Raw genomic sequence first — 23,281 nt, forward strand, 5'->3', positions numbered from 1 at the left:
ATGCTTATTGAGCTGATAAGCTCTGAAAACTTCATGTCATGTGTGCCAAACCCTTGAAAAATAAAATGCTACAGATAATCAGAATTTTAATGATTGGAGACCAAAAGAATTGTGCTCTAATAAATCTTGTACCCTGTGAAGTATTTCCAACTGCAACATTAATCTGTTAACCTCCATGAAAGGGCAGCTTCATCACTTTAAAGGTAGATGACCAATCTGCCATTGACCAATGTGGAATGAGCCTTATAAGGAAAATAAAATGGATGGTGCATACAAGATGCATTAACAAGTCCTAGAGATTCATGTATCTGTATCATTTACTCTTCTGAAGGATTCAAGGTCACCTCTTCCACTGTGTCAGACTTTGCTAAGTGCACTCATCAGCAGTACTTGTTCTGTTGCACCTTCTCACACAAATCTGATCAAAGTTCTTTGTCAACTTCCAATTGAAGAGTCAATTATAGTGAAGTACTGCACTTTGTTGCATTCAACATCTTCTGGACAAGAGCTGTCAGGTAAAGTGTTCATTATCACTCTATGCTTGAAATTGAAGACAAAACTCGCTCAAAAATGTCAGGCTAATCACAAACTGCTATCCTCGTTATTTTTGTAAAAATCTGCTCCCTCAACCAAATTGCCTGTACAAAGGGGCCTTCCTGAATGAAATGTGTGCATTGCTCATCAGTTACTTTGGCCTTTTTGTGAATGAAAAGAAAATAAGGTATTGAAATTGGTGCCTTCAAATATTACTGTGAGAATTTGAAATTTCTCTGTCCTTGTAACAATCCTAATTTCAAAGCAAACATGCTCCATTGCTATCCTTGCTAGTTATTATTATATGCTGATATGGACAGGAGAGAGATATGGGATAATTTCCCCTTTTTCTAATCTCTCAGCTGAGCACAACAAGATAATTTTTTGGACAAGAGTCCTTTAACCCCTTGAGTGCTGTGATTCTAAAGAAGAGATACAAAGCAGCATTAGTGTAGGTTTAAATCAAAAGAAAGGATAAACATTTCTTATGACCCCTGAAATGTAAACATAACAAACACCTGCTCCTCATTCACATAGACACACACGCATACACAAAAAAAAAAGATGATTTTGAAAGATGTAACATGCACTTAGATTACTTAAAGTCACAAGAGTCAATGTTATTCAATTTCTCCATGAAGGTTGTCGGAAACATTCCAGTCCTGGAACTTCTGTTTTGGTTAAATGAAGGGAAAAATGAAGATCAGAGATCTCTGGTAATGAATTCACGATGGTACTCCAAGCAATAGCAAGTTTTTTTGTTTATCCATTCACGGGATGTGGACTTCGCTAGCTGGGCCAGCATTTATTACCCATCCCTAGGTGCCCTTGAGAAGGTGGTGGAGAGCTATGTTCTTGAACCACTGAAGTCCATGCAGCGTGGGTAGGTATACCCACAGTGCTGTTAGGGAGGGAGTTCCCTGATTTTGACCCAGCGACATTGAAGAAACAGCGATATATTTCCAAGTCAGGATGGTGAGTGACTTGGAGGGGAACTTCTAGGAGATGGCATTCCCATCTATCTGCTGCCCTTGTCCTTCTAGGTGGTAGTGGACATGGGTTTGGAAGGTACTGTCTGAGGAGGTTTGGTGAGTTCCTACAGTGCATCTTGTAAATGGTACACACTGCTGCTACTGTGCGTTGGTGGTTGAGGGAATGAATGTTTGTGGATGTGGTGTCAATCAAGTGGGCTGCTTTGTCCTGGATGGTGTCAAGCTTCTTGAGTGTTGTGGGAGCTGCACTCATCCAGGCAAGTAGAGAGCATTCCATCACACTCCTGACTTGTGCCTTGTAGGTGGTGGACAGGTTTTGGGGAATCAGGAGGTGAGTTACTCGTCGCAGGATTTCTAGCCTCTGACCTGCTCTTGTAGCCACAGTATTTATATGGCTGGTCCAGTTCAATTTCTGGTCAATAGCAACCCCCAAGATGTTGATAGTGAGGGATTCAGTGATGGTAATGCCACTGAACATCAAGGGGCAATGTTTAGAATCTCTCTTGTTGGAGATGGTCATTACTTGTCACTTGTGTGGCATGAATGTTTCTTGCCACTTGTCAGCCCAAGCCTGGATTATCAAGGTCTTGCTGCATTTGGACATGGACTGCTTCAGTATCTGAGAAGACGCGAATGGCGCTGAACGTTGTGCAATCATCAACAAACATCCCCACTTCTGACTTTATGATGGAAAGAAGGTCATTGATGAAGCAGCTGAAGATGGTTGGAAGCAGGACACTGCCTGGAGGAGCTCCTAAAGTGATGTTTCTGGCTTTTCAGTTGAAAAATATTGTCAAGCCCCTGTAGTCAAAATTGTAATCCACACGTACCAAATATCTCCACTTCTCAGCACGCGGTGGCTCTTTTGAGTCAGGGTTCTTTCCTTTTTCTGAACAAGATGCCTTCCCTCTGAGCTCCTGGTCTCAGACTGACTTTTATTTGGCATTTATTGCTAAATGAATAGAATATAAAAATAGGGAAGTGTTGTTGCAACTGTACAAGGCATTGGTGAGACCGCACCTGGAGTACTGTGCACAGTTTTGGTCCCCTTACTTTGGGAAGGATGTAGTTGCATTGGAGGCGATTCAGAGGGGGTTCACTAGATTGATTCCAGAGATGCAGGGCTTGTCTTATGAGGAGAGATTGAGCAGTTTAGGCCTATGCTCGCTAGAGTTTAGAAGGATGAGAGGAGATCTAATTGAGGTATATAAGATGCTAAAGGGGATAGACAAAGTAGATGTGGAGCAGATGTTTCCCTTTGTGAAGCATTCTAGAACAAGAGGCCATAGTTTTAGGTTAAGGGGTGGTAGATTTAAATCAGAGATGAGGAGGAATTACTTTTCTTAAAGGGTCGTGAATCTGTGGAATTCACCACCTTAGCGTGCAGTGGATGTCAGGACGCTGAATAAATTTAAGGAGGAGATAGAGAGATTTTTAATTAGTAACGGGTTGAAAGGTTATGGGGAGAGGGTGGGAAATTGGAATTGAGGCCGAAATGAGATCAGCCATGATCGTATTGAATGGCGGGGCAGGCTCAAGGGGCTGAATTGCCTGCTCCTGCTCCTAGTTCTTATGCTCTTATGTTCTAGGCTGTCCTTGGAATAATAGAATATCTACTATCTCAAGCTTGTATCAATGTTTTCCATTGTCCACACAATGGGATTTGTCAAAGCAATTTGTCACAAAATGGAGGATGCTTGGTACAATTCACACCTGTTTGTGATAAAGTGGTTCCTTCACACCCCCCTTTGTTAGATTTAAAGTTGGCACATGCCAAGGGTTGAATTTTATGAGGGTGGGGGGACGTATTGCTCACCACCCCACAAGGAAAAGTAAAAAAGGCTGCACCACAGCGATAATACACTGGGGGCAGCCTTAACAAGGTAATTGTGGGACTTCCACGACAAAGTAAATTCCACCCTTGAGAACTGCCAGCCAATCTGATTGGCCAGCTATTGAGTAGCCCCAGCAGCACCAGAACTTAGTAGTGGCCAATGCTGGGACTACAAGCAGTCCTGAGGAGAAGATCTATGGTGGCCACACTTAGAGGTAAGTCAGGGGTTCTTGGTCAAGGAGGGATCGGGGATCCTAGGGAGGGGGTAGGGTGTGTGTAGGAGGATGGGTTTTGGAGGTCATGGGGGAGTCACAAAGTAGGGGAGTAACATCTTGGTGGGGTGCCCCCAATGGGCACAAAGCACATCCCAAATGAGGTACCCTATCTGTTTCCACAGCTGTTCACCTGAGATGGTGACGTAGCGGGCTGGCCTCCTTCGTTCTGCCTTCCCCAGCTGCACGCATCATTGCAGCAGGGGCAGAAACCGGCCATTAACTAGTCATTAATTAGCCAGTTAAGGGTCTCAATAAGCCTAAGGGTGGGACGGTTGGCTGCGGCCTTACCAGTCCACTGCATTATGGGGACAGCTCCGGGAAGGACAGGAAGACAGTGGGCTAGCCACCCATCCTACTGTATATGCCCCCCACCTTCAAATACGCCAGTTGGGGGTCTGTAAAATTTCCCCTCTAGAAGTTTGGTTTTTGAGTTTCTGTAAATATCCAAACATTGGGAAGTGTAAATTCCACAAGAGATCTTGCATCCTGATGTCACTTCAATAGAAGGTCCTCCAAAAAGAACTTTCTAGAGGCTTGTTCAGACATGAGTTAATGCTTGCCTGTATAGAAATCACAAAAGAAGTCACCTGAACCCCTGTAGTCCATTTTGTCAAGATACGTTGTCCATATTCCATGCTGCCTTTTTAAAAGTGAAGTGACCATCTTCCTAACAAGTTTTATGGGCATATGATGCAACCATTTTAAAAATAATTCAAGGTATTTGATTTTCTTTGCAGCTTGTAAACCTGCAAGTGAGAATAATGCTAAAATTGCAACAAATGGAAATTTTCAATCTCGTAAATAATTGCAAGAAGTATTAATTTCAGTCAATTACTTGCTTCTTGTCAAACACACTAGTTATTTCCAGTGATGTATCAATACATTATGCACTGTTTGATTTGCATATTTTTTAAAGTTCGTGACTGCCGTGATGACCCATGTACTTTGGGGGAAAAACCTGTATCTTGTTTCAAGATACATGGTACCACAACATGGTACAATTTAAGCTTGTTATGGACAAAGAAATAGACAAGCTGCAAAAGAATATTTTGGATTGGGGGAGAGCGGATTTTAGTGAAATGAGGCAGGATCTGGCCAAGGTAGACTGGGAACAGCTACTTGTGGGGAAATCTACAGAGGAGCAGTGGGGGGCGTTCAAAAAATGGGGAGGGTATAGGTTCAGCATGTTCCCTCTAGGGTGATAAGAAGGAGTAACAAGCCCAGAGAACCATGGATGACGAGAGATATTCAGGATATGATGAGAAGGAAAAGAGAGCCAGGTACAAGGGAAGCAAATCAGCGGAGGCATTAGTGGAGTACAGAAAGTGCAGGGTGGAGCTTAAGAAAGCAGTTAGGAGAGCAAAGAGGGGATATGAGAAAGCTCTAGCTGGTAAAAGTAGGGGAAATCCCAAGATATTCTATAAGTATATCAATGGGAAGAGGATAACCAGGGAAAGTGTGACCAAGGGGACAATCTATGGATGGAGCCAGAGAACATCAGTAGAGTGTTGAACAAATACTTCACATCCGTCTTCACCCAAGAGAATGAGGATGAAGGTATTGAACTCGGGGAGAAAGACTGCGAGGTTCTTGAGCAAATTGATATAGGGAGTGACAAGGAATTGGAGGTATTGGCAGGTTTAAAAGTGGACAAATCTCCAGGTCCGGATGATTTGTGTCCCAGACTGCTGAGGGAGGCAAGGGAGTAGATCGCAGGGGCTCTGACCCAGATTTTTAATTCCTCTCTGGCGACGGGGAAGTGCCAGAGGACTGGAGAACAGCTAATGTGGTTCCGCTATTTAAGAAGGGTTGTAGAGATAAGCCAGGGAACTACAGACCAGTGAGTCTCACGTCAGTGGTAGGGAAACTATTGGAGAAAATTCTGAAGGAGAGAATCTATCTCCACTTGGAGAGGAAAGGGGTGATCAGGGATAGTCAGCATGGCTTTGTCAGAGGGAGGTCATGCCTAAAAAATTTGATTGAATTTTTTGAGGAGGTGACCAGGTGAGGGTAGTGTAGTTGATGTAGATGAGGGTAGTGTAGTTGATGTAGTTTATATGGATTTCAGCAAAGCCTTTGACAAGGCCCTACATGGGAGAGTTATAAAGATGGCAAGTGCACATGGGATACAAAGTAATTTGATAAGGTGGATTCAAAATTGGCTTAGTTGTAGGAGGCAGAGGGTGATGACAGAAGGATGCATTAGTGACTGAAAGCCCGTGTCCAGTGGCGTACCACAGGGATCTGTGCTGGGTCCCCTATTATTTGTCATTTATATAAACGACATAGATGACTATGTGGGGGGTAGGATTAGTAAGTTTGCGGAAGACACAAAGATTGGCCGGGTGGTTAACAGTGAGGTTGAGTGTCTTGGGCTACAGGAAGATATAGACGGGATGGTCAAATGGGCAGATAAGTGGCAGATGGAAATTAACCCTGAAAAGTGTGAGGGAATACACTTTGGAAGGAGTAATTTGACAAGGAAGCATTCAATGGATGGCATGGCACTAGCAAGTTCTGAGGAACAAAGGGACCTTGGTGTCTGTGTCCATAGATCTCTGAAGGCGGAGGGGCATGTTAGTGGGGTGGTGAAAAAGGCATATGGGACACTTGCCTTTATCACTGGGGGCATAGATTACAAAAGTAGGGAGGTCATGTTGGAGTTGTACAGAACCTTGGTAAGGCTACAGCTGGAGTACTGTGTGCAGTCCTGGTCACCACATTATAGGAAGGATGTGATTGCACTGGAGGGGGTGCAGAGGAGATTCACCAGGATGTTGCCTGGGATGAAACATTTAAGTTATGGAGAGAGGTTGGATAGACATGGGTTATTTTCGTTGGAGCAGAGAAGACTGAGGGGTGACCTGATCGAGGTGGACAAGATTATGAGGGGCATGGACAGGGTGGATAGGGGGCAACTGTTCCCCTTAGTTGAAGGGTCAGTCACGAGGGGACATAAGTTCAAGGTGAGGGGCAGGAGGTTTAGGGAGGATGTGAAGAAAAACTTTTTTACCCAGAGGGTGGTGACATTCTGGAATGCACTGCCCGGGAGGGTGGTGGAGGCTGGTTGCCTCACATCCTTTAAAAAGTACCTGGATGAGCACTTGGCACATCATAACATTCAAGGCTATGGGCCAAGTGCTGGTAAATGGGATTAAATAGGTAGGTCAGGTGTTTATCCCGATGGGCCGAAGGGCCTCTTCTGCACTGTGTGATTCTGTGAAGATGGTCCCTTTAACACCCCAAGTGAAATTAGGTTAATTTTGGAAATGGGGATAATTAGTTTTCCTGGCTATAAGGTCATTAAATTTTGAGAAATGCCCGTTACCTGAGGTTGCTATAGGGATGAAAACTACAAAAGCAAAGGGTAAATAGACAACTAACTGGAGATCAAATTACAGTTAGTCTCAGGACCTGCAGTTCAGAACATATCCGGACAGGGAGCTGAAGACATGGAGACTAGAGATTTTGGATTGGTCAAGACCCCCAGTGCTGCTGTTTCAGTTTTGCCACAGCCAACCAGTCCGTTTTAAAGTGGTCAGAGAAGGGGTCGGAGAAAGAAGCTTCCGCAGCGGTGTTTTTTTAGGCATCAACTGTACCAAAGATATTCAGATAGAATATGGCTGCTGGTGAAAGTGATTTGAAGGCCAAACCCATTGAGTAGGAAATGAGACATCCTATGTACCTGAGGCTGAGTTGGAAAAATGATGAAATTGCACATGGTGCCTCATTTTATGGAAAGTGATGTGAGTGCTTTAACTATGTGAGGCATACCTTTGGTGCCAATTATTTAAAGTAAAATTTAGCTTTGGATTTGAAGTATCATTTGCCTGTTAATTAATGTTTGAATTATGTTGATTTTAGATGATTTATTACAGTAAAGGTTTTTAAAAAGTGAAATCTTGTCCATTGGGTTTCTTTCCATTGCTGCCATGGGGACTTCTTTCTTTTGAAAGGTTCTCTATGGGGATCATAGCACTGCTCAAATTAAAAGAGCATATGGCAATGTGTTTAGCAAAAGTGTTGAAATATTTAAGGGAAAACTGGAAAAACATTTGAGGGAGTGAACGATTGAGGGTTATTTGTTTCTGGGATCAGCTAGATGGACATTTTTTCCTTGCCTTTACTTTCCAATACCCCTTTCCTGAACCCCAACTTGGATTATTAGGGTAAGAATAACTGAAGATGAAAATGTATCCCTTGCCTTTAAGAGCTACTTGCTATGTAGATTCTGATTACTCACAAGCTAAACGTCAATTTATATACTTAAACCCTATTCAAAATTAAAGTGTTATTTCAGAATTAAATCAAAATCACTCTTTTTCAAATATGAATCAAAGCTAGATTAAGATAATATACATCAACAATTTACATCTGAAATTAGATTCATATTGAAAGGATATAGATTGGATTGTGATTCTGAATTCAAATTCAGTTTTAGTATAAAAGAAAATAACAGATTCTGATTTCTAACGTGCTGAAATCTGACTGAATTCTGAATCCTTTTCTAATCTTTATTCCTTTAATTTTAGTTCCAAATTTAAATTCTGCTAAACGTTATTTAATTCTACTTTCAGGCTATGACCTGAACTGGTACTCAACCTTATACAAATTTTACTGCAATTCTGAATTATATTTTTATCTCCTTAATTTGAACAATTTCAATTTCAGGCACTGGCACATTTGGAAATTGGAAACTGATTTTATTTTTATTATTTCCTGGGATATGAGCGTCACTGGCCAGGCCCACATTAGCTGCCCATACCTAATTACCCTTGTGAAGGTGGTGGTGCACTGCCTTCTCAAACTGGTGGAGTCCATGTGGTGTAGGTACACTCACAGTGCTGTTAGGAAGGGAACTCCAGGATTTTGACCCAGCAACAGTGAAGGAATAGTGATCTAGTTCCAGGTCAGGATGGTGTGTGGCTTGGAGGGGAACTTGCAACTGGCAGTGTCCCTTGCGTCTGCTACCTTTGTCCTCCCAGGTAGTAGAGGTCACAGGTTTGCCAGATGCTGTTGGAGGAGGCTTGGCAAGATGCTGCAATGCATCATGTATATAGTACACACTGCTGCAGCTGTGTATCGGTTATGGAAGGAGTGAATGTTGAAGGTGGTGGATGGGCTGCTGATCAAGTAGGCTGTTTGCCCTGGATGGTGTCGAACTTCATGAGTGTTGCTGGAGTCGCACTCATCCAGGCCAGTGGAGAGTATTCCATATCGCATTCCTGACTTTTGCCTTATCGATGGCAGGCATTCTTTGGGGAGATAGAGGTGAATTTCTCATTGCAGAATTCCCAGCCTCTGACCTCTTATAGCCACAGTATTTATATGGCTGATCCAATTCAGTTTCTGGTGGTAGATGGCAATGGTAATGTCATTGAATGTCAAGGGAAGATGGTTAGATTCTCTCTCTTGTTAGAGGTCATTGCATGGCACTTATTTGGTGGAATATTGAGAACCAGAGTCCATAATGGAATAAGTAGTTTTATTCATCACTAGCTTTGCATGGATTGAGCAGATGACCTATCTAAATATGGTGAGTAAGTTTGAGGAATGTATGAAAATCTAAACAGATCAGAATTTAGCTAATTTGCAGCTTAATAGAATTTTAGCAAAGTTTTTTTTAACACTTCTTATCATATTAGTTATTACTGGTTATTAAGATGTTCTAGTTATGTTGATGGATAAACATTTCTTCTTACTTAAAAATGCTCTAATCTGCCCAGGTTTAGCCTAGAAAATGAACACTGCTGCCCTTTCATAAGTAGGCATGTTGCTATAAATTTAGCGCATCAACAGCAATCTATTTGTGTTGGTAAGGGACATTTTAACAGCACGCCCTTCATAACTGCATTTGATTTACACTTGACAGCATCCTGTTTGTGGGCATTCAGATAAAAAAAAGCCTAAAGTAAACCCTAAGTAGTTGTACAGCTTGTCAATTTGAACGTATATTGTGTTTGTCAAATGCATCAAGTACTGACAATGACACATCAAGACATCTAACACTCGAAGAGCTAAGCATCAGTAGAATTTTTTGACATAACTATAAATCTCAGGCTGAGATTGCCAGCTACTTTTTTTTAATCATTAGTGAAGTTGAGATAGCGGCATATATTGATCTGGAGCAGCTCAGAATCCAGCCCTCTTTCCAGGTGCACTTGCCTCAAGGGAGGAATGCAATATATCTTGAATTGTTTCAATGCAGTATTTTTAGCAGCTCCTTGTGTAGTTTATCTGAAACAGCGAGGGTCTAACTTGAGAGAAAATTACACACATGGTTTCAATGGGTCACAATGATTCATACTTAAGGGATCTGATTAAAGCCAGGAGCGGGGAACAAATTCATCGTGTCTTTGTCAACTAAAACGCTTTTTATTTTGCATGATTTGCCAAGATAAAAGAAGTGACACAGTGGAATACGTGTTTACTTAAATTAGTTTTAATTATATCACTTTCCTTTCCATAATGAGCGAAATAAATGAAATGTCTCAGATCAGAGAAGCCTATCGATATGAAAGGAAATGTAATTACAACCTTTTGAAGTCCTTTTCTGTGTTCATGTCATTAAACCCCCATGTGCATTACAATAAATATTAGTAATTCTAAAGAGTGGCTTTGTTATTTTCCTGTTGTACAAATTAAAAGATTTTGCTGTAAATTGAAAAGATAATAATTAAGATGTGTCGAAGGTAAGTAAATTACAATTAACCCCTTAGGGATTTTGTTTCCTTAGCACCATCCAAGAGTCAAACTTTGTTGCTAGTTCAGTTCTGGAGATATCCCTGTCAGGTTGTTTTAGGAGCCTTACTGTGAGGTCAATGTAGTGTCCGTGGGAGAAATGAGAGATTTTGCGGTGAGGATGTTTCACATGGATTCTTCTCCACCTAAGGAACTATAAAAATGTTTATTATGTTCTGCTGTCTTCACACTGCATCTGGTGGTTTAAATAGCATTTGTTGAGCAATGTGATTTGCTATTGAGCAAGGATGATACACCTCTGAACTCAGACACATGCAGAGCATGCAACTCACCAACCTTTGACTTAGTTCATTTCTTGCAACTGAGAGCAGCTGATATAACACCCAGGTCATATAGTAAATTAGTAAAATTAGTTTTTTTTTGAATGCAGATTTCAGACTGGTTCTCTAGTTGCCAACAATATGGAGAACAATGCATGAACACCTGTTGAAAGCTAACAGTTCTGCCACGACTGGCATTGCAGTGGCAAATTTATATAGGACTTCCATAGACCTTCCAAATTACTCTAATTTTGGCAAGGACATATTAATTTCTGAGCAACCATATTTTTCAATATACATGCAGTTATTATTAGTTTACTGATATATTTTGTGTCGAATGGAATAAACAAAGGGTTTGTGACACCTCAGAGCTTTGGGGGCTAAAGCAGCTCCTGCATTGCAAGCCGATTCAAAATCTCAGTGCAACATAAAGACAGTATTAGATGTAGTGTGCCAAGGAGCATAATTTGAAAGAGTACTTAAACCGACATGCAGTTGCTTACAAAGTTAAATAAAGAGTTTGGAAACAAAGAATAATATGTAAAGAATATTTATTTGCAAAGAACAACAACCTGAAAAATTTCAACTTGCTTCTGTTTTATACAAGTGGAAAAATACTGTCACAGGGTTTCATGGTTTAACTTGTCAAAGAGCAGCCTGCAGGTATGGAATTTTCAACACTGACATTAAAGATCAGCAGAACTGGAACTAAATCAAACCAGGCTTATGTAACCCATTCAATTATGGATCCTCGTAATAGACAGATTTATTTCTGAACTTTTGTGGTTTTCCATTAATCTGTGACACTTTTTTTCCGTGCAAGTTGCATTTGAAAACATACATGTGATGGGCAATATTTTAAAATCTCCAATTTGAAAACATGTCCTGTCGCACATAGACAAGAATACCACATAGGTAGTTCAGAATTTTCAAACATGTTTTTCTCTGCAATTTGCAACCTGTACCTGATTTTCAAAACTGCAGATTATGATTGACTGTCTCTGCATGGGAACGTGACTATACCAGTTTTAACTTGCTAGAATCCTGCTGGAAAAGATGTATGTTTAGATAGTTTTAGTTTCTTTTCAAATGGAAAGTTGTATGTTTCAGAGTTCAACTTCATCCACAAGAGGATTCACTTTTCACCTAGTTATTTCTAGCCGTTATCAATGCTCAGAAGGAAGACCTCTCCAAAAGTTCACTATTATTTTTAGGCAAAATTTACTTTTTTCTATGCCTAAAATGTACTGTTTTCTTTTGAGTATGAAGAATTTAGTTCAAAAAAGTACATTTAACACATAGATTGGATTGTGCTTGTAATTACAATGTGACATATTAATATCTGTTCCTGTATAGCTCTTTAAAATTCTAAGACCATTCTCTACTGTATGCTGCTGTCAATCTTGTGACACCATTATTCTGCAGTGATAGCGTCACAATCACCTCTCAACCTTCAATCGATGATACTGAAGCTCAACCTTCAGCTTCCATTAGTTTAGTTTCATTTTATTGCAACTAGATTATAAGATAGCATCTTATTAATACTATGAGAGTAGTATGTACTTGATATCCTATGGATTAAAGTGTGTTACAAACTAATAATACATTAAGTGTGCCACATCTCACCTTCATATGGTCCATCTCCGAAACTTCTCTTCCTCAACTTGTCTGCCTCCATTTTTGGGGATAGGCTGTCCATCGATTTTCATTATAAACCCACTGAATACCACAGTTTCCTCACACACTGCTTCCTGTAAGGACATCATTCTCCCAGTTTCTCTGTCTCCCCTGTATCTGCTCTGATGATTCAACCTTCAGCAACAGCATTTCTGATATGTCTTCCTTTTTCCTCAACTGAGAATTTCCCCCTACTTTGGGGCCTTTAACCATGTCTGACCCATTTCCCCCACTTCTGCTCTCAACCCATCTCCTCTGTCTCAGAACCGCGATAGGTTTCCCCTTGTCCTCGCATTTCGCACCAGCCTCCAAATTCAAAGGATCATCCTCCACCATTTCCACTGCCTCCAGCATGATGCAACCACCAAACACATCTTCACCTCCCCTCCCCTGTCAGCATTCCAAAGAGTCCACTCCCTCCATGAGTGGTCCACTCTTTAATCATCCCCATGGCACCTTCCCACATAATTGCAGAAGATGTAACACTTGCTCTTTTACCCCTCTTCCTCACCATCCAAGATCCCAAACACTCCTTCTGGGTGAAGCAGCGATTTACATGTACACCTTTCAAATTAGTCTATTGTACTCGCTGCTCTCAATGCAGTCTCATATACACTGGGGAGACCAAATGCAGACTGGGTGATCACATTGCGGTATACTTTCACTCAGTCTGCAAGCATGACCACGATCTTCCAGTTGCTTGTCATTTTAATAACCATCTTGATATCATGTTCACATTTCGTCAAACTGCTGTCTTGTTCCAGTGAAGCTCAACACGGGCTCAAGGAATAGCACCTCATCTTCCAATTATGCACTTTACAACCTTCTGGATTCAACATTGAGTTCAGCAATTTCAGACCATGAACTCTGTCCACCATTTTGATTCAGTCTTTTTTTGCCATGTGCTAATTTGAATCTTGTTTCTCATGTTTTTGCTTTCAGAGAGAGCTGTTCATTATTCTAGCAAAAACACTCTGGACAAGTGCTTCGTCTCTTTACTACAAGCATACCACTCACTTTGCCTTTTTTCTCATGACATGTTTATCATTTAATCTCTCTTGCTCTCCCCCATATCCCAGACCTTCCATTTTGTTCTTTTTTCTCCTGCCCCCTTTCAATGGCATAAAATCCATCACATTCCTACCCTCCTTCAATTCTGAAGAAGAGTCATATTCAATGTGAAGTGTGAACTCTGTTTCTCTTTCCACAGATGCTGCCAGATGTGCCATTTCAGTACAGCTACAACACTGGCATCTACCCAGCAATGTAGAAAGTTGCCCAGGTATGTCCTGTACACAAAAAACAGGACAAATCTAACCCGGTCAATTACCGCCCCATCAGTCTACTCTCGAATATCAGTAAAGTAATGCAAGGGGTTATCAATAGTGCTCTCAAGTAGCACTTGCTTAGCAATAACCTGCTCACTGACGGCCAGTTTGAGTTCCCCCAGGGCAACTCAGCTCCTGATCTCATTACAGCCTTGGTTAAAACATGGACAAAAGAGCTGAACACTTGAGGTGAGATGAGAGTGACTGGCCTTGACATCAAGGCAGCATTTGACTGAGTGTGGCATCAAGGAACCCTAGCAAAACTTGAGTCAATGGGAATCAGGGGGAAAACTCTCCATTGATTGGAGTCATACCTAGCTCAAAGGAAGGTGGTTGTAGAGGTCAATCATCTCAGTTCCAGGATATAATTGCAGGAGTTCCTCCGGGTAGTGTCCTAGGCCCAAAGATCTTCAGCTGTTTCATCAATGACCTTTCTTCCATCACAAGGTCAGTAGTGGGATGTTCGCTGGTGATTGCACAATGTTCAGCACCATTCGCGACTCCTCAGATACTGAAGCAGTCCAGGTCCAGATGCAGCAAGACCTGACAATATCCAGATTTGGGCTGACAAGTGGCAAGTAACGTGCATGCCACTCAAGTGCCAGGCAACGACCATCTCCAACAAGAGAGAATCTATCAACTCTTGGCATTCAATGGCATTACCATCATTGAATCCCCCATTTTTGACATCCTGGGGATTACTACTGAACTGGAATGGCACATAAATACTGTGGCTACAAGCGCAGGTGAAGACTAGGAATCTTGTGGACGTAACTCACATCCTGACCCCCCCCAAAGCCTGTCCACCATCTACAAGGCACAAGACAGGAGTGTGATGGACTACTCTCCATTTGCCTGGGTGAGTGCAGCTGCAACAACACTCAAGAAGCTTGACACCATCCAAGACAAAACAGCCCGCTTCATTGTCACCCCATCCACAAGCATGCACTCCCTCTACAACTGATGCTCAGTGGCAGTAGTGTGCACCATCTACAAGGTGCACTGCTAGAATTCACCAAACCTCCTTACACAGCACCTTCCAAAATCAGGACCACACCCTCTAAAAGGACAAGGACAGCAGACACATGGTAACACCACCACCTGGAAGTTCCCTTCCAAGTCACTCACCATCCTGACCTGGAAATATATCACCGTTTCTTCACTGTCACTGGGTCAAAATCCTGGAACTCCCTTTGTAACAGCACTGTGGGCGTATCTACACCACATGGACTGCAGTGATTCAAAAAGGCGGCTCACCACTACCTTCTCAAGGGAAATTAAGGATGGGAAATAAATGCTGGCTTAGCCATTGATGCCCGTATCCCATGAATGAATGAAAAAAAATACATCAAGTGTGCCCTGACACTGCGTCAGAAGTAAAAGTTTGCCAGTCTTACCTGAATGCAGAGTTATGAACCTGAAAAAAATAGTTGATGCCACAGCAGTTTTTAAGATGCAAAATTAGCATGATATCTAGTTTGGTAGCCAAAGTGTGTGCGTTTGCCTTAGTAAAGGCAGAACAACAGGCATATCCTGCACCTCAAACAGATATACAGCTCTTTGCATGTGGAAATGGAGGGCCCAATCCCTGTTGAGGCCCCCTTCCTGGCACTGGCTATTTCCAAGAAAATATTTCCTACATGGGCTTAGATAGTGATGCTTAAAGAGACTGCTGGAGGCCATCACCACAAAGGTAAGCGTGTTGAAAGTAATTTGCCTGAAAGTGAAGCCAGAGGGTGATAAAATGAGTGCTCTGCCTGGCTCCAATGCAGTGATGAAGACAGACAGTTGCTGATACATGCTCCAGATCACTGCCCCCTCTTGATTACTACCACCACCCCCAACTCTCATCCACCCGATTACCTCCCCCTCTCTTGATAACACGTTCCCCACCCTTGACATCTCAATCGCTTCCCCCCTCCTCCCAGAATGTACACGATGGCTGTTACCAGCTATTCAAAAGCCCTAAATCCAGTGGTGATTCGCTAGGTTCACAGAGTTTGGTTTGCGAAAGGCACAAAAATGGCACAAGGTGACAGAGATCAAGCTACAAGGTGCTCCAAATCTGCACTGGCAACCTTGGTGCAAGAGATGGAAGGTGGTGAGATGTGATCTACCACAAGAATCCAAGAGGCCCTCCAGACAGACACTTTGAAGGCAATGGTAGTCAGCACAGTCCATGACAGCAGTGTAGCCCTGAAGACTTGGATGCAGTGCAGCAAGAAGTTGAATGACTTAATTGAAGTGGCCAAGGTCAGTGAATATATCTCCAAATGCCATTTCTTACTAACTGAACATTAGCCTCACAAACTTATCAATTCACCAACACCTTCACCTTAATTGACCCACTCTATCCCACCTCGCGACTCGTATGTCACGTTCATGGCTTCAGCTGATGCACACACATTTTGCACCACGAGCTTCACAGCCACATCTGTGGTGACTCACTTGGCACAAGTTGCCTTCAGGCAAGGGAGGAGGAAAGGATAATGCAGATACAAGCTCACAGGAGGCCAAGCACATGTTTTGTTGCAGAGGAATCAGTAGAAGGACTTCAGTGGGGTGGTGTATAGCAAAAGCTGATGGGTATGAACACAGAAATGCTCGATACATTGGTGGGCCTACCAGAAAGCCTGCTGTTACTGTCAAGGAGCATGGAGGAGTCTGGTACCAACATTGCACAGTACTTTACGAAGAGGTGGAGTTCATTATTTCCAGTGTAGAAGCAATGGCCAACTGCATCAGCACACTTGTGAATCCAACCATGATGCATGTCTGATGGCCAATGTCTCAGCTTCCATTGCAGCACAAGCAGAAGCTATGCAATGTCTGATTGCTGCAATGGAAACTCAGCAAAGCAACATGTGTGCAGCCAAAGGCACCTTGCACCATGGGGAAGCTGATTGCTTGTTTCACCTGCCAATCTTTGGAAAAGGAGAATGCTGTGTATTCCTCATCTTTGCATACAGCGCATCAATGACCTCCCTTATACAGCAATGGGTGGCAAATTGTGAGGTGTTGGAAATGTTATCTGTTCCAACCTGGAAGGATCCCAGCAGAAAGAAGTTGTGGCCATGGACACATTGATCGCCTCTGGCAATGTATCCTTGCCCTGCTCTGAGATTGTACCTGCAACAAATGTGAGATTTCAGTGAGCACCCTCTTCATGAAGCAAGGATATCACACTGTCTTTTCTTTGCTTAAGTTAAAGCCAGAGAATTGCTCCCTGAAGATCCTGCCTGGATATGGCCTCCTTCTCCCTTTCTTCCTCCTCTCACTTCGAGCAGCTTGTCTTCCTTGGTGTCACCTCTAGTTATTTTCCCTGTCATGCTTCAGAGCTGGGGGAATAGAAACAACTGCGCCCATGACTGGGAGCAAGTGGCCTGACCAGAATGTTTGAAGACCTTCACCACGAGCTACACCATTCCTTGTAGACTTCAGCAACATCAAGTGGCATTATAAACTACCAAACTCTTCTATCTACTTAGCAACAGCTAACAGAAATCAATCAGAGAGAGAAAAAAAACAAACTGTGATTTCACAGCAAGGCAATGAGTTAATTGGTTGGTAATTATTGTAGCTTTGGTTCCCTTTCTCCAAAATTAGGAATTTATTACAAGGAGTTGGGGAATTAAAAAAATCTTTTTTTAAATAATAAAGGTTAAATAAAGCATTTCAATTAACCTCCCTATGCTTAAGTGACAACAGAATAAGAGAAGTGAGTAGTTGCTGAGCCTTTTTAAGGAATAAGTTTTATTATCTAAAAAATAGAGGAATGGCAGGGTAGCTTTGATTCTTGGGGTGCACATCTTCTTCCGTGGAGGAACTCCAGGTCATTTGCTGTGTACTGGATGACTATATGTACATGAAGGGTTGCCAGCTGCAACAGCTCAGGCTCTGGGTTTTGGAGCTTGATCAGCAGCTGGCATTACTGCGGCACATCTGCAAGGTTGAGAGCTTTGTGGAAAGCACATTTATAGGTGTGGTCATCCCATGGCTTAGGAGTATGCAGAGAGAGAGGGAACAAGTGACCACCAGGCAGTCAAGAAGAAATAGCACACCCTGAGGGGAGAGGTGGTGGTGTAGTGGTATTGTCACTGGACCAGTAATCCAGAGACCAGGGTAATACTCTGGGGACCTGAGTTCAAATCCTGCCACATCAGCTGGTGGAGTTTGAATTTTGAAAAAAATCTGGAATGAAAAGTCTAATGATGACCAGGAAACCTTGTTGATTGTCATAAAAACCCATCTGGTTCACGAATGTCCCTTAGGGAAGGAAATCTGCGGTCCTTACCTGGTCTGGCCTACATGTGGCTCCAGACCAATAGCAATGTGCTTGACTCTTAAAAATGCCCCCTGAAATGGCACCACCACCTTCTCAAGGGCAATTAGGGATGGGCAATAAATGCAGTGATGCACACATCCCAGGAGCAAATAATAAAAAAATACGACTCTCTAACCAGTATGATGGTTCATCAGGGGAGTGCAACCAGAGACAAATCCATGGCACCAAAGCTGGTTCAGCTGCACAGGAGGGCACAATGATGACTAGAAGAGCAATCCTGAGAGTGGCAACTGCAGACATAATTCGAGGATGGTATGTTGCCTCCCTGGTGCCAGGGTCAACTATGTCACTGAATGGCTGCAGAACACCCTGAGGGATGAGGGTGAACAGCCAGCAGTTGTGGTCCAACATCAGCACCAATGACATAGGAAGAAAGAGGGAAGTGGTCCTGCAGTCAGAGTTTAGGGAGCTAGGGAGCAAATTAAGAAGCAAGACTACAAATGTAGTAATCACCAGGTTACTCCTGGCACCATGTGCAGTGAGTATAGAAATAGGAGAATAAAGCAGATGAAGTTGTGGCTGGAAAGATGGTGCTGGGGGGGGAGGCCTTCAGATTTTTGGACCATTGGGACCAGTTCTGGGGGAGGTGGAACCTGTAAAGGCAGGGCTGGTTGCACCTAAACAGAGCTGGGCCAATTTCCTGATGGGGCAATTTGCTAGTATTATTGAGAACCAGGAGGTAATACGAGAGAGGAATAGCAGGGTGGACAGCAAACTGGGAGAGACAGATATCCATAGATTAGGAAATAGTTAGATGTGTTCAGCACAAGAGGGAATGTAATAAAGGCTAAATTAGGATTACTGTGCATGTATGTGAATGCGCAGAGTGTGGTGAATAAGTTTGGTGAGTCACAGATGCAGATGGCCACATGGAAATATGGGCCAGAATTTTACGTTGCTCTTGCGGGTGCGCACCCAACCCGAACACGCGTGAACTCGCGCAAGAAGATGTTGGGCACGCGTCCCGACATCATCGCACATTTGAGCAATATTACAGTTGGTGGGCGTGCACGGGAGCTGGAGGCGTGCCAGCCCATTATTAAGGGGCCATTAAACCTATTGTGTAGAATTTAACGTTGTCCCTGTGATTTCATGGTCGGCGCATGGGCAACATGGGCAGGAGGCCATTCCGTTTTGAAGCTTTTCTCATTCAAGGGCAGGATAAAAGGGGTTCGGAGCATTGGCCATGTGAGTAGTTAGGAATATAGATGGGAGTTTGCTGTTGGTTTGTTTCTGAGATTTGAGAGCTTTCTCTGTGATTTTTGCTGCTTTCTTTGCATTTTTGGGAGAAATCTTTTTGAGGACTCATTTGTTTTTCCAGCTTTCTTGGAGGATTTCTGCGGAGTTCACCCCTTCAGGGCACGAGACAGTGCCTTCTGCATCTCAGTGAATGGGAATTGTATATTCTGCTGGTGGGACCTCCTCAAAAGAGGAAGAGAGGGCTGGAAGGGAGAGGAGGCCAGGTGTCCCTAAGCATCGTCTCAGGGACCGACCTGTGGGAGAAGTGGTGCAGGCACAAGGGGTGCAGGGGCAGCAGGGAGTGCAAGGCAGAAGAGTCCACAGAAGATGCTACCATCCTGCAGTCAGAGTTTACAGAGAGCTCTCCAGCTACCTGAACATGTCTGAGGTCCAGTGCCAAAGGAGGCCGCTCTAGGGAGACTGTCACCTCCATATATCAGATGCTAGGGCTGGAGATGGCCTCCAACTGTGTGTGTCTGCATCCTGTGCCAGTGGCTCTGAAGGTCACAGTAGCCCTCAACTTCTACGCCTACAGTTCTTTCCAGAGGTCAGTGGGGGAACTATGTGGTGTGTCCCAATCAGCAATCCCAATCAGCTGTCCACAGTTGCAACAAGCTGGTCACTGACGCACTGCTCAGATGGGTCATGACATTCATTCATTTTCAGACAGACGAAGCCGGCCAGGCTGAGTGAGCCAGAAGCTTTGCAGCGATTGCTGGGTTCCCCAGCATCCAGGGTACGATCAACTGTACTCATGTGGCACCAGTTGGTGAGCCGGGTGCCTTCATGAACAGAAAGAGCTCCCACTCCATGAATGTCCAGATGGTCTGTGATCTCAAGACTCAGATTCTGCAAGTCTGTGCAAGGTACCCTGGCAGCTGCCATGATGTATACGTCCTGCGACACTTCCAGGTTCCAAAACTGTTTGTCACTCCAGCTCTGTTGGATGTCTGACTGAGTGGCTCATGACACCACTCCAGCACTCAAAGGCAGAAGCAGAGGAGAGACACAATAGGAGTCAAGCCTCCCTCAAGGGTGGTTATCGTGTGGACCATTGGGTTGCTGAAGATGAGACTCAGGGGCGGAATTATCTGTGCCTGCTGGCATCGGGCGTGCTCAGTGGCGTGAGCGGAGAAGGCCAAAATTCATTTCACAATGTCACGAAACCAGTTTGCGATCATCCACTCAGCCCGTTGATGGCGGGCCGCATTTCCCACCATCGGACGTCGGGAGCCTCATTGTAAAACATCCACATATCATTATAAGGCCAGCCCGTCGGACTCACCCCCCGCTGCTGGATCGTCCATCCATGTCAGTGTGATTGCACGCTGGTGCAGAAGCCGCATTGACAAGCGTGACACGCAGAAGTCGGGATTTACCACCAGGGCCTTGCTCACATCGCAGACATTTGAGGAGCAGAAGATGCTGGAGCCCAACAGCAACAGGACCCTGGAGGAACGTCCATAGTATTTTGGGTAGATTCTCATGATCATGGCTCTGCCGCGAAGGTGTCAGGAAGGGGGAAGGACTAAGCCGGGGTGGCGTTTGGGGTGGGGGAGGACCAAGAAGTGGGGTGGGGGGGGGGGTCTGGGGTGGGGCAATTGGTTCCAAGGGGTGAAGGGATTCCTAGGGGGGAAGGAGCTCCAAGGGGGGGGGGATGTCCAGGTGAACGTGCAAGGGTGTTCTCTGATGAGTCCATGACTGCCTCCTGGGGAGCGAACTGAAGGTGGGCGTGGTATGGGGGAAGGGTGAGAATGACCGAGGGCAGAATGAAGCGCAGGGGGGGAGCGTGAGGGTTCGACGGTAGCAATAGAAGGGACGGTAAAGGTGGTTGGTGGGGGCTTGGAAGCAGACACGGACCCTGGGGGTGGGAAGGAGGAGGTCGGGGAGGTCAATGTGGATGGGGTTGAGATTTCAGGAAGGATTGGAACGTACACATTCCCCTGGACATCCGCAAAGGAAAAGGGTTGTGGCTGATAGGTCATGGAAGGGAGGTGGAAGGTGATGCCGGGAGGCCAACAGTGATTGGGGAAAGGAAATGGGTGAGTGGGGGTGGAGAAAAGACAGGGGAGCTGACGAACAAGTGAATCTAAACCACGCTGTCTAAATTAAAAGTGAAATGAGAGTCGTAGTGGGCAAGATCAGGTGCTGCATGGGAGTGTGATCATTGGATAAGTGGAGATGCAGATCAACTCAGATGGACTCCTGAAAGCAAACCCCAGCAGGCAGCATTGAAAACGTTCAGGACATTGAGATGAGTGTGAAACATGAAGGATCTGTGTGAGTGGGAGAGTGCTTGCACGAGGCTCCGAAAGGCCCTGCCACACGCACACTTCTCCCTCCAGAATCATTCGTTGGCCAGCTGCTCCCTCTGCAGAGACAGGACAAGGTTGAGGGGCTCACAGGCAAAGGCGACTCAGAGGGAGAGGACAGCTTCTGAGATTCCTGAGTGGAGGACCCAGGGATATCCAGCTGCCGCTCCTCCTCCCTTCGGGTGCCTGGGGGCCCCGACCTGGAAGGACATCAAGGTGCCCGTTTCCTTTAGTGTCGTCACTGCAGGAACTCACCCATATCTCCCACGATGGAGTTCAGCCTCCAATGCCACAGCCAGCGAAAGTGGGGAAGGAGAGGGGTGCACCAAGACACAGCACTCGTAAACTTAAGTTTAAGGCACCATGAGCACAAGAGGGCGTTTTCACTGGTGAGATTATTTCATTTCATCAGCGTTATGTGTTTTTTTTTGTTGTGAATGTTAAGAGCACATTATGTTATTTTCCCTTTTTGTGATTCTCAAGAAGAGATAAATATTGTTTTTTTTTAAGGGCCTGAGAATGCTTGATGTTTTTCATAGGTGCAGGACATGGCAGCAGCTTATGATAGACAGCAGGGCCTGGAAACTTTATTACCGACGTTGTGAATCGACTTTGGGGTCATAGGTTTGGCTCGTCACAAATGTCTGGTAAGGAGGCGGTGCCCTTGGCATGAGCTAGAAGCGACGCCTCGGCAGCCTAGCTGAACGTGTGGAGAGCAAGGCCACCCTGGTGTCCCTGCCTCCCTGAAGCTTCCTTAAGTTTGCCTCCATGTCCTCGCCCTGTGCCTCCCCGGGCTCCACATCAGATCCATCACTTGAGCCATGCTCTATGGCCTGCAGAGCTGCCTCTCTATCCTCATCCTCCAGTGGCTCCCCCTTGCCAGACCAGATTGTGCAGAGTGCAGCATGCAAAGACTATAAGCGACAGGCACTCTGATAGATATTGCAATGCTCTTCCTGATCGATGTGGACATCTCGAGCAGGATCGTCCCAGATTTGCACTAACTGCGGTAGCGGGCGGGTAAAACAGCGTTTTACCTGCTGGCCACAATGGCGGCTTTTCACGCCGTATCATCCCAAACCTGCCGAATTAATTATGCATTCCCAGGAAACACCGTTTCCATGTCAGGCTGGCTGTCATTCGGCCACCATACCATCACCTTGCCGCTTCATCATGCCTGGTGTCATTTAAAGTGTAAGTAAAGGATGAATGGTTTCATCTGTTCCGCCAGGGTAACTCGCTCTTCTCATCACTCTCAACTCACACACTCACAAACCCATCACACATCCACAGGGATCTCACATCTCAAGGGACAACACCACTAACTCTCAAACACACCCTCACATCACCAGGCTCATACCCTCTCAATCTCGCGTCCTCATCCCGTCCATGGCTCTGCTCACCACACACACATTCCACGCCATACCATGTGTCCTGCTCACACTTTCCCCATCTGTTTTCATGCAAGAGAAGCCTGCTCACATCAGCAGGAAGAGGTCCCAGACTGGGAGTGGAGTGGCCCACATTAGGCGCCTCACTCACATTGAGGAGCATGCCATCATACTGACTGGTGAGGACAAGAACCGCGCTTGCAGTGATGTTCAGGTTAGCGGCGAACACCTTCTTGAGGGTCCTGCACCAGATCATCCCCCTCTCAACGCAACTGTGTGTGCTCTCTTTCCTGCTTTTGACTTTGCTGCCATGCACTACTTACCTCTACTTT

The sequence above is a fragment of the Cetorhinus maximus genome, chromosome 5 (genome assembly GCF_964194155.1).
Source record: "Cetorhinus maximus chromosome 5, sCetMax3.hap1.1, whole genome shotgun sequence".
Taxonomy (NCBI): Eukaryota; Metazoa; Chordata; class Chondrichthyes; order Lamniformes; family Cetorhinidae; genus Cetorhinus; species Cetorhinus maximus.